The sequence below is a fragment of the Bubalus kerabau genome, chromosome 2, assembly GCF_029407905.1.
Source record: "Bubalus kerabau isolate K-KA32 ecotype Philippines breed swamp buffalo chromosome 2, PCC_UOA_SB_1v2, whole genome shotgun sequence".
Lineage (NCBI taxonomy): Eukaryota > Metazoa > Chordata > Mammalia > Artiodactyla > Bovidae > Bubalus > Bubalus kerabau.
In genome coordinates this window covers 195,249,103-195,260,335 of record NC_073625.1, presented here as the reverse complement: position 1 = coordinate 195,260,335, position 11,233 = coordinate 195,249,103, and the positions used below count along the sequence as shown (strand labels likewise).

General features: G+C 47.9%; 1 long non-coding RNA gene across 2 annotated transcripts; it reads left to right on the top strand.

The window, feature by feature from the left end:
• The first annotated feature begins 5,473 nt into the window (after positions 1-5,473).
• On the top strand, positions 5,474-10,439 carry LOC129644316 (uncharacterized). Of its 2 annotated transcripts, none has more exons than XR_008710800.1 (3): positions 5,474-5,564; positions 6,799-6,970; positions 9,790-10,439. It is a non-coding gene; the product is annotated as an uncharacterized LOC129644316 (long non-coding RNA). The 2 variants fall into 2 exon arrangements; XR_008710801.1 differs by lacking the exon at positions 5,474-5,564 and adding an exon at positions 6,433-6,532.
• The last annotated feature ends 794 nt before the right edge of the window (positions 10,440-11,233 follow it).

Below are 11,233 nucleotides of genomic sequence, written 5' to 3'. Positions count from 1 at the left end.
CATAGGCTGTCAAATACACCGAATTTTGACGTTGGCTGTCAAATAGACAGAATTTTGACATTGGTTGTCAATACACTGTTCAGTGTATTTGAAACACATTCAACCATTTTTGAATTACAAAACTGGTCATATGGTTCAACTCAATACAAAACTGCTACGTAGGTTTGTGGCTTCTGTAGTTACAGTCAAACTGAACAATACCCGAAAAAGAATTTTGAAAAGGTGTGGTGCTATATCTAAGGTATGTGCTACTGTTTTTATTGTTAAAGGAATGGTCTACTGGCTTCTGGATTTAATTGCTAGTTTACTTATTGTGTTCAGATTCCCAGTCGTGTCTGACTCTGTACCCCAGGGACTGTAGCCCACCAGTCTCCTCTGTTCATGGGATTTCCCAGGCAAGAATACTAGAATGGGTTGCCATTTCCTTCTCTAGGAGATCTTCCTGACCCAGAGATCAACCCCCCGCCCCCGTATCCTGCACTGCAGGCAAATTCTTTACCACTAGGGCCACCTGGGAAGCCCAAGTTTACTTATGAGAGGCCTCAATTGGCATCTTTTAAAAGGAGCCGTGCTCTTCCCTCTTTTTGTGGGATGGTGAATGGGGCCTGGCCAAGAAGGAGCACAGCCGGGCTTGTGATCTTGCAAATTCTTCCAGGGACAAAATTAAGATGAAATCCCTGTTGTGGATCAGCCTACTTCAGAGAAAAAAGAGAGCGAGAGAGAGAGTAGGTGTGTCCAAAGGGCACGCTGTCAGCCTGTCCCCCTGACTCATCGACCTTGATCTGACCATATTTTCATCACAGCATGAGAGTAAAACTCCTTTGCTCATGACCACATCTGTATTAATTATTTAACAATAGTACAAGGTGTAGCACAGGGAGCTCAGTTTGGTGCTCTGTGATGACCTAGATGGGTGGGAGGGAAGCAGGGAAGCTTTAGAGGGAGGGGATATATGTATGCAAATAGCTGATTCACTTCATTGTACAGCAGAAACTAACATAGCATTGTAAAGCAATTATACTCCAATAAAAAAGTAAATAAAAATAACGCCAGGCTAAGAAGAGAAACGGAGAAGGCAATGGCACCCCACTCCAGTACTCTTGCCTGGAAAATCCCATGGACGAAGGAGCCTGGTAGGCTTCAGTCCATGGGATCGCTAAGAATCGGACACGACTGAGCGACTTCACTTTCACTTTTCACTTTCATGCATTGGAGAAGGAAATGGCAACCCACTCCAGTGTTCTTGCCTGGAGAATCCCAGGGACGGGGAGCCTGGTGGGCTGCCATCTATGGGGTTGCACAGAGTCGGACACGACTGAAGCGACTTAGCAGCAGCAGCAAGAAGAGAAAACGTCTGATGCTTTGCCCTTGATTGGGTTTTTTGGCTAAGCTTGAGCAGCTGAAGAAGATTCAGCCTCAGACAAAGGGGCTGGGAGCAGGGTTTCCTGGACCATCCCTCTAGGGCCATCCAGAGCCAGCAAGGTGAGCTGGCACATGGGGCCCACGGCCTGATGTCCCTGCTTTTCTGAGGACATGGACTTCAAGGGGTAACTGGTGTGACTGCATGTCTTAGTCAGCTGGGCTTCCAGGCTTCAACAACAGAAATTTACTTCTCATAGTTCTGGAGGCCAAAAGGGCTGGGCAGCTGGATTCCTGGTGAGAGCCCATTTCCCGGACTGGAGAAGGCTCCCTTCTCGCTGTGTCCTCATGAGGCAGAAAGAGAGCGAAAGCAAGCTCTTTTGTGAATGTATTTGGTTGTTTGCTGCATTGGCTCTTAGTTGCATCACGCGAGATCTTTATTTTCGGTGCACAGACACTAGCGGGCTCTCTGGCTCAGTAATTACCATGCAAGGGCTTAGTTGCTCCAGGCCATGTGGGATCTTAGTTTTCTGACCAGGGATCGAACCCACACCCCCTGCATTCCAAGGCAGATTCTTAACCACTGGACCGCCAGGGAACTCCCTGTGACTCTTCTTAAAAGGGCACTAATCCTATTCATGACAGCCCCACCCTCATGACCTACTTACCTCCTTGAAGTCCTCCTTCCCAATACCTCTACACCGGAGACTGGGCTTTCAGCAGATGAGTTTGGGGGCGGCAGGGGGACAAATACAGACATTCAGTCCATTGCACCATGTGAACCAGGTGGTTTAATGAAATCAACTGAAGGGACTCATCAACAGTCTCAACCTCTGTCTCCTTCACAGTCTCAATTCAGGAGCCCTTCCCCCTGCTCTTCAGCTTGTACCTCTTTAAAATAACCTGTCTTGGTCCAGTTTCCCTAAGAAATTGAGCCTAAAGCCAAGATTCTGTATTAATGCTTTTTTATGGAGGGGAGGTGCAGTCTCAGGGCAGTGAGTGAGGGAATGGGGTATGGAGGCAAGGAGGGTGGGAAGCAAGGTGTCGATGTGAAGACAGAACCACAGTAAGTCCCCTGCATACAAACAAGTTCTGTTCCAAGAGCACGTTTGTTTAAGTCCAACAAAGTTAGCCAAGGTACCCAACTAATACAGTTGCTATATAGTACTTCACTCTACAAATAATACATAAAAACAGTTCAGTTCAGTTCAGTCGCTCAGTTGTGTCCGACTCTTTGCGACCCCATGGACTGCAGCATGCCAGGCCTCCCTGTCCATCGCCCACTCCCAGAGCTTACTCAAACTCATGTCCATCGAGTCAGTGATGCCATCCAACCATCTCATCCTCTGTTGCTCCCTTTTCCTCTCGCCTTCAATCTTTCCCAGCATCAGGGTCTTTTCCAATAAGTCAGCTCTTTGCATCAGGTGGCCAAAGTATTGGAGTTTCAGCTTCAACATCAGTCCTTCCAATGAACATTCCAAAAAAAACATGAAGAAAGCATTTAAATCTTACAGCACAGTACCTTGGAAAGTACAGTGGCACTGTACAACAGCTGGCACACAGGGGCTGGCGTTGAGTGAAGGGGCAAGAAGACTGACTGACTGGAGGAGGGGGCGGAGGTGGAAGATGGCAGAGGTGAAGGATGGTCAGCTCTCGGAGACGGAGGGCGAGCTGCAATGTCACTCATGCCTGACGCTGATAGAACGCGCATTCGCGTCTGTGAAAGTTCACAACTTGAAAGGCTCGTAGGGAACTTAACTGTAGTGGGTCAGCCCATGTGCTTTTCAGCTCTGTGGGATGTCACTGTTTCTCAGTCCAGTTCCCTGGATGGAGAGAGAGAAGCTGCTCATCATCCCTCTGCTTCTCATCTCCTGCTTCCCCTTGGTCTATGTCTACCCCTTGGGGAGCTAACTCCCCTCTACAATCAGTTGCCACATGCAACTCCTTCCCTGTCAGACAGGAGTCAGCCCCTTGGCCCTGCAGTGAGCATTTCATCTCTCTCTCTCTCTCTCTCTCTCTCTCTCTTTTTTTTGCTGAGTCAATAAAGCTGAAGCTTCAATACTTTGGCCACCTGATGCAAAGAGCTGATTCTTTGGAAGAGACCCTGATGCTAGGGAAGATTGAGGGCAGGAAGAGAAGGGGGTGACAGAGGATGAGATGGTTGGATGGCATAACCGACTCAATGGACATGGAGTTTGAGCCACATCTGAAAGATGGTGAAGGACAGGGAAGCTGGTGTGCTGCAGTCCATGGGGCCGCAAAGAGTTGGACATGACTGATTGAACAAATAACACCAGCTTTATGAGTTAAGGCCTAGCTGCTGGAGCTCTCGAGGTGTTATTGAATCTGATTTTAAGTAACAGAAATAAAGGCATTTCTAGATTTGACTTCCTCCTTCAGTGATCTCTTCAACATTTTATTGAGAACTGAGAACTTACTATGGCCTGGCTCCATGCTGGGTGCTTTCTTTTCTTTTTTAAACGGGCCGCCCTACTTGTGGGATCTTAATTCCCGGACCAGGGATCAAACCTGCGCTCCCTGCATTGGAAAAGCAGAATCTTAACCACTGGACCACCAGGGAAGTCCCTCTGGGTGCTTCCTTAAGTTGTCTTATTCAGAACTCACCATGATCCTGTGGAATAAGTTTATAACCTCTGTTTCATACAGGTTAGGTAATGTGCCCACAGTCAGGTCATGCAGCTTTTAGGCAGCAAAGTTCGGATTTTTCCCCCAGGTTTCTGACTTCAAGTCCATTGCTGTTTTCTGGCCATAGAGCATAAAGAAGAGAACACGGGTGGGGTGAATACCCTCTGGGCAGTCACGCCATTTGTGAGGGTGTGTTAAGAAATCTGTTACTTAAGCCTCATGAAGAATGAGCCTCCATCGCACAGAGGTGATCCAAAGAACAGATGACTTAAAATCTAATCTGGTGCCTGCGTTTGACTTTTTTTTAAAGTATTGATAGATTACTGCTCTTCTTAGGTTTTGGTCAATCGGGGTTAAGTGGGGCTGTTGTGTTGGGATTTGGCAGCCCAGGTTTGCTTGATGGAGGTGAGTGAGGGTAGAGGGTAGTGTGGGGATAGGGAAGCTTCCTGAACCCATAGAGCTGGACAGGGGAAACCTGGAGGTGACCAGGCAGAATGAGCTTGGAGCTGTCATCTGTGAGGTCTGTTCTGAGACCTGGGAGGCCACCTGGGGATGGAGAGCAGGGGTGGGCAAAGAGGATTCCTGAGACCCCAGTGGGACATCACAGGAAAGAGAGAGGCACCCGCAGTACCCAGGCAAAACCAAGACCCCAACTGGAGTTGAGTAGAGATGAGCAGGCGTTCAGGGGATTTAGACACACTTTGAAGACCTTGCAAGACGGTGTCCGTTCCTAGATGCTGCTCAGCTTCAAGAATTAGGAGATGAATCTGAACAGGAATCAAAATGCACACAGCAGGAAACCTTTCTGGGGGAAATGGAGAGATTTGCAGAAGGGTCTTCAGTGCATAGTGATTTGTGAACCAACCCAGCGCAGGAGGTCAAAGCATTTACACCACACACTCTACCTCCCTCCTCCCCCAGTTTTTTTTTTTTTTTTTTCCCCTAAAAACAGGTATTTCTGTCGGCCAGTCCTTATCAGAGCCAATACATGTTTTGTCCTAGCCAGAGGTGCAAGCGTTCTCATATCAACCACATTACAAAGAGCAAGGAGTTTCATCCCAGTCCATCTGAGTGCATTTGGAATATCGTGTCTGGGTCATCGGAATCTCCCAGGGGCTCGGGGACAGAATCCGGGGACAGAATCGGGAGAGAAACTCATTAGGCCACTTTATCCCTGCCCCGGGGAATAACCCGCGTCCAGGGCCCTGGATTTTATGTGCGACTGGCTTCTTCTCTTTCTTGCTTCCCCAGAAGGTGCCGGGGGCACGTCTCCATCGCCCCAAGCTGGCTGGAGATCAAGCCTGGAGTTGAGAAACCCCTCCTTCCTTGGGGCCCCTCCCCCTTGACAAATAAAACCAGGGCATGGAGATCATTACCCGCACATTATTAGGCAAAATTGGATTAATTAACCTCGTCTGGCCCCTTGGCTCGGGAGACAGAAAAAAACCCAAGGTCCTAGTTCAAATGCAGCCTTTTGAAAATGTCAGCCGTGACTCAGTGATAAATATTTATAAATATATATGCCGCATATCAACAGGGTGGCCAGTGTATTTTTACGTGTAAGTACACAAAGACACTCTGTTGTTAACACGCATTCAAAGCAGCAGCCTTGAAAGGGCCATTATGGCTTGTAGTATGAATGTTTATTAAGAATAATATGCAAAACGGAGCTCCATCTGAATGGGCCCATTGATGGGTATCAGAGCGGCCAGGGCTGGGATGGCGGGATCGTCAGAAATGATAATAATGTCCCAGAACTTGCCCCAGCCCGAGAGAGCAGGCTGATGTGTCAGTGGTCCTGGCCACTTTGGGTTGTGGGTGTTTGTTCTGGAAACATTGACTTAAGGTTCAAGCAGGTCTTTAAACCATGGCACTCAGGCCCCAGGTCACGGAGCCACGTGAAGGATTTTTCCCTCTTGACTTGAGCTCCAAGTAGTCATTGGAGTTGTTTTTTTTTTTTTTTTTTTCATTGGAGTTTTTGGTGTGCATTCCAAACAAATCCCTTCCTCCTCCCCATCCTCTGAGTAGGAAACATCGCCTGTGGATTTTTCCACACTGGTCCCTTCCCAGCCTCTCTCCCGCTTTGCTTAGTGGAGCCCCTTTCAGCTTAATTGCCTTCTGGGCATCCCAGGATCGCTTCCTTGTTTTAGGGAACTCCTCATTTATTCAACCAGTATTGACTGAGGGCTTACTATGTCCCTGGCCCAGACGAGAGGCTGGGGTTACCGTGACGGATAAGATAGACACAGAGTCCCTATTCACTCTCCTGGGAGGAAACGTGCAAAATCAAGTGGACCAAGAGCAAGGATGACTTCAGAGAAGGGGGTAGCATTTAAAATTGGGCGGTTTCTCATTAGGGAAGGTTTAGATGAAGGATGAAGGGCGTGTTGGAGGATGGGAAATCCAGGAAGCATCTCCAGGAAGGACAGGTGGGTTGAGAGCTGACTGGCAGGAAGGATCCAGCCTTCCACAGCCTTGTGAACACCTGAGACCCAAAGAACCTTTCCAGGCAGAAGGCAGAGGGAGGGTAGGAGTGTGATATGAATATGGTGTGTTCAAAGATCAAAAAGGTAGAAAGAGAAGGGTGGGAGAGCCAGAGAGTAATGAGTCGGCGGTCGGAGCACCAGGGCACGCCCTCCCTGGACTTTGCTCTCGGGAAGCAGGGTGGCTTGTGGACCACTGGCCCCTCTGAAGTTGCCCAGACCTCCATCACTGAGGACACTTGGGAAAGCCAGGAGGGATTTGTCAGGTTGTTGATCCAAAATCATCCACGTGTTGTTTTTTTTCTCTCAGTTTTATCTATTTAGGGCTTCTCTGGTGGCTCAGATGGTAAAGAGTTCGCCTGTAGTGCAGGAAACCCAGGTTCAATCCCAGAGTCAGGAAGATCTCCTAGAGAAGGGAATGGCTACTGACTCCAGTATTCTTGCCTGGAAAATCCCATGGACAGAGGAGCCTGGCACAGGTAGTTGGTATAAAATCATTCTTGGGTTTTTAAAAAGTATTTATTTATTTATTTGGCTGAATTGGGTCTTAATTGGCGCACAAAGAATCTTCTTTATCATGAAGGATCTCTGGTTGCAGCACACAGGCCAGTTTGCCCTGCAGCATGTGGGAGATTTGTTCCTGGATCAGGGATTGAGCCTGTGTCCCCTGCATTGCAAGGTGGATTCTTAACCACTGGACCACCAGGGAAGTCCCCCCAAATCATCCTTGTTGATTGGTTTACTTAGAAACATCTTGGGGAAAAAAACATGGTCCGTGGTGGATTTGGGGTATTTTCCCTTACTCTGGGTTGGAGCTTGACTCGGCCTGCCATAAGATTTTTCATCACAGCACTTGAAGATCCCTCTTTATTTGATCCTAGTCCACCTGGAGGCCTCCAAGTAACGTATTTCCCCTCGGACACTCCTTTGCTCACTTATCACTCAGCACGGTTGAAAGATAAAATTTAAAGACTCAACTTTATTTATTATTCCAAGAAGAGTTGACATCAAGATCAATATATCTGGACAGAAGCTATTAACATTTTAATGAGTTACTCAGTAATATTCCAAAGATGTGTCAATGAGTCATGGCCCCTTTGATTAAGGATGTACTTCAGAAACTACTGTAAACATCTATAAGAAAGGCTCAGAAGGAGGAACTGTCACCCATCCATCCTGAGGATTCATGAATAAAGAAGCCCACAAGGTGACCGTCCCTGGGCTACACAGTTTACTGTAAGAGCAATAACCTTTGCAAATGCCACCGGTCTCCACCGGATGACAAGCAAAGACGCCTACCTTTGTCAATCGTCAGGTGTATGTGTGTTGGTAGGGGGCCAGCGGGGGACATGGGGTACAATGGCGATGCTGAGGCTGAGGTAGAGAAGAAATGTCTGCACATCTTTCTTTTAGATCCAGCTCTGGGACATCAGATAGGGAGGGATAAAGCTTTGGAGAGGAAAACTGATCTCAGTTCAGTTCAGTCACTCAGTCGTGTCTCTGCCACCTCGTGAACCGCAGCACGCCAGGCCTCCCTGTCCATCACCAACTCCCAGAGTTTACCCAAACTCATGTCCATCGAGTCGGTGATGCCATCCAGCCATCTCATCCTCTGTCATCCCCTTCTCCTCCTGCCCCCAATCCTTCCCAGCATCAGGGTCTTTTCAAATGAGTCAACTCTTCGCGTGAGGTGGCCAAAGTATTGGAGTTTCAGCTTCAGCATTAGTCCCTCCAGTGAACATCCAGGACTGATCTCCTTTAGGATGGACTGGTTGGATCTCCTTGCAGTCCAAGGGACTCTCAAGAGTCTTCTCCAACACCACAGTTCAAAAGCATCAATTCTTTGGCACTCAGCTTTCTTCACAGTCCAACTCTCACATCCATACATGACCACTGGAAAAACCATACCCTTGACTAGACGGACCTTTGTTGACAAGGTAATGTCTCTGCTTTTTAATATGCTGTCTAGGTTGGACATAACTTTCCTTCCAAGGAGTAAGCGTCTTTTAATTTCATGGCTGCAGTCACCATCTGTAGTGATTTTGGAGCCCAGGAAAATAAAGCCAGTCACTGTTTCCACTGTTTCCCCATCTAGTTGCCATGAAGTGATGGGACTGGATGCCATGATCTTAGTTTTCTGAATGTTGAGCTTTAAGCCAACTTTTCCCCTCTCCTCTTTCACTTTCATCAAACTGATCTAGGAAAGAGGAAAGTTATCGGAAAAGAGAAGACTGAGCAGGTCTCAGGAAGGGGCAGGGATGCAGGGGCCAGCAGAAAGGTGTGTGCACAGATGGTTTCAGTCCGGTGTGTTGAAAGTTTTGGCGTGAAGACTTTTTTGGGTATCCTCTCCCCTTCTTCATCCAATTCTCTAATTCATGGAAGGGTGCTCTTGAGATCACCCTAGAGATCTAGAGCCTTGAGCTGATTGGGCTCTAGACGGCTGACTTTCTACTCCTGCTGGTGGAATCTGATTCTGACCCTGGTCTCTCTCTGGGACTGTGGTCTCCGGAAGGCAAACTCGGGTCTGTGTTTGTGCCAAGAGGCAGAGGCAAGCTCACGTGTGGACTAGGGGAGAGGGCATACCCCAAGGCCCAACTTACCTTCCGGTGCAGACCCAGAATCCAGAGTTAGCCCTTGTGCTAGACTTGGACTTGGGGGAGGGGTGGAGACTGGGAGAAAGGAGAGGGCATTACTGATATTCATCACCTTGTGAACATTCTAGGGATGAGCCATTTAACTCCTGAACCAGAGCATGGGCGTTTTGGGCTTCAGCAACTTTACTCTAGGGTGGGGAAAAGAAGCTGGTAAATGGAGGTGAGGTAGGGATGAGAATGAGTCAAGGAAAGCCTCCAAAAATGTTAGCATAGTTCTGTGCTAGGAAGAGGAGCTGGTGCATGGTGAATCAGTGCTGTCTAGAGTGGCAATCTGTATTGTTGCTAATGACAGCGACCTTGGGCTGTTCTTTTCTCTTAGTTGATGAGGGCCAACTCATAAGCCACAGTGGGAGAGATGGCTGTATGGCATTCCCAACTCAATGGACATGAAATTGAGGAAACTCTGGGAGATAGTGAAGGCCAAGCCAGCCTGGTGTGCTGCAATCCACGAGGTTGCAAGGAGTCGGATGCGACTAAGCGACTGAATGAACAAACTCATAAGCCAAATGGGAAAGGAAAACATGGATAGCACTTGTAATGTTCTCCATATTATCTTTCAAATAGTTGCAGAATAATAGGGCAGGCGGGCAGCCTAAGCACGACCATTCCCCTTTTCTGAGACAACAGCTCATTTCTCTGTTTTTCAGAATTTTGACAACTGTCTTGCTGAGTGTCTGCCTGCACATCTGGTTTTGGCAACATGGTGGACAAAGCTGATATGGAACAGATCTGGATGCCAATGCCTATAAAAGCTGGATAAGTAAGTGAATTAAAAAGTCATAAGTGAAAAAAGGGTTGGGAAGACCCCTCGAGAAAGGCATGGCTACCCACTCCAGTATTCTTGCCTGGAGAATCCTATGGACAGAGGAGCCTGAAGGGCTACAGTCCATGGACTGAGCGACTTTCACTTTTTCAGATGCTGTTCTCAGTACTTTACAAGAACAGCTCCATTAATCCCCACATCAGTCTTATGAGATAGTTTATTATACCCATTTTGCAGATGGAAAAACTGAGGTTCAGAGGGTTTAAGTAAATTGCCCTAAGGCCACACACCTATAAGTTATGGAATCTGGACTTGAACCTCAGTAGTTTGTCTTCAGAGCCTTGTGCCTTAATAATACATAGATAGAAGCAGGACCATGAGAAAGACAGATGGACAGGTGGGTGGATGGATGGATGGATGAATAGTTAACCAGATAGATGGGAGTTCTGGTGTTACATGTGAGTTCCTGGACTCTCTGAGGCTAACCCTACTCAGGATTCCCAATTTTTCATGCAATTAAATTTCATTTTTGTATAACTTAGCTTGAGTTGTTATGGCTGGCTTTATTTGCCCTTTTTTTTTTTTTTTTTGCATTGAACACACCTTTCCATTGCCCTTCTGGTTGCAACATACACTTTGCCTTTGGAAACCAGCCCTTATTCCCTGTGATTTCTGTTGGAGCTGCCAATCGAGGTACCCCACCCTCTCCAGACCGCATGGGTGGAGCATGTGACCCAGACTTTACCATTCAGAGTACCTGGTCCCCTGGCCATAGTAGCTGGTTCAGGGATGGGCCCCTGCCTGAAGCTGGGTCCATCAGTGTCTCTTGGGAGTTTTGTTTGGCAGAAAATGGGAGAGGTTGTCTCTGCTGGACTTGCTGTGCCAGGAGGTTGGGCAGTGGGGCTGTTGGGCAAGTCAAGGTCAGGGCTGTCCCGTTTCCCACAGCTGGCTTCTCCGCTGGGATGTCCCATCTTGGTTTATTCCAGTCTACCCTGTTTTGGGTACTGTTCCTGGAACTTGGGTCCCCTTAACTCAGGACGGGGCTTGAATAACTAGAGTTTCTTGTGTATCGATCTTCCTTCCTCTTGCACTGCCTCACCAGCAACAGGGGCCTAGACCTGTGCTTGGTCCCAAGGGCCCTGTGCTTAGCAGGGCCTGCCCTTGCTCTGAAGCTCTTCTAGCACCATCTTGAAATTCTCAACAAGTTTTGAATAAGCATCCCTGCATTCTTATTTTGCACTGGACCCTGCAAATTATGTCACCTCCCTCCCTGTTTACAGCTCTCCTATTCCTGGACGGAAAGCAGTAGAGTGGGCTTCTCTGGATTT